The sequence below is a fragment of the Salvelinus alpinus genome, chromosome 8 (assembly GCF_045679555.1).
Source record: "Salvelinus alpinus chromosome 8, SLU_Salpinus.1, whole genome shotgun sequence".
NCBI classification, from domain to species: Eukaryota; Metazoa; Chordata; class Actinopteri; order Salmoniformes; family Salmonidae; genus Salvelinus; species Salvelinus alpinus.
The window spans coordinates 63198390-63199172 of record NC_092093.1 but is presented as its reverse complement, the minus strand read 5'-3'; the positions used below and the strand labels follow the sequence as shown (position 1 = coordinate 63199172).

Sequence of the window (783 nt, the reverse complement as noted above, 5' to 3'; positions counted from 1 at the left end):
AAAACAAGCCGTATCGTGGGGTGCTGGGCCCAGTCAGGTCACATTCACCCACTCCCCTGCTGAAAGGTCAGCCACAAAATGTTGGCACCATTGTAACAGGTTGTAATCAAGCCCTGGTCTCCAGCATGGGAAGAGGAATACCTGGTGCAGTGGTCTCAGGTTGGACTACTCCCAATCATCTTGGTTCTGACACACACACACACACACACACACACACACACACACACACACACACACACACACACACACACACACACACACACACACACACACACACACACACACACACACACACACACACACACACACACACACACACACACACACACACACAAACGCAAGTGTTGCAGGTCCATCAACCCATTTAAATACCTCTCACACCCTACAGTAACCTGTGGATCATGAGAGAACCTTCATAAATCAGCAGAACGTAAATTACCTTTATTGACACTTTATATAGTGTCTTGTAATTCTTAGTTTGAAGTGAGGCACCTTCGCCATTCATAACACATCCATAAAGACTCTATATCCCATGACGCTGTACTTACTATAAAGTCAGACAGCTTTGGTCATTCATAACACACACTTAAAGGCTTAGTGATGTAAACCCAAACGCATTAACACTTAGGAAATTATCACTAACAGCTAAAACAAATAAACATTAAAGATGTGTTCAAACTACACATTTCCTTTTATTTGTACTTTTTTTTTATTTTTTACAATACAAATACATGAAGTATCAAAAAGTCCAGCAATGCAATTACATTGAACATTACACAGGGC

The 783-nt window shown here is 41.5% G+C and overlaps 1 long non-coding RNA gene across 1 annotated transcript in view; it reads right to left on the bottom strand.

The window, feature by feature from the left end:
* Nucleotides 1-696: 696 nt before the first annotated feature.
* LOC139582393 (uncharacterized) overlaps nucleotides 697-783 on the bottom strand; it is a 55919-nt gene continuing 55832 nt past the window's right edge. Inside the window, exon 3 of the long non-coding RNA XR_011676345.1 lies at nucleotides 697-783. This exon is cut by the window's right edge and continues 65 nt beyond it. This is a non-coding gene — a long non-coding RNA (uncharacterized lncRNA).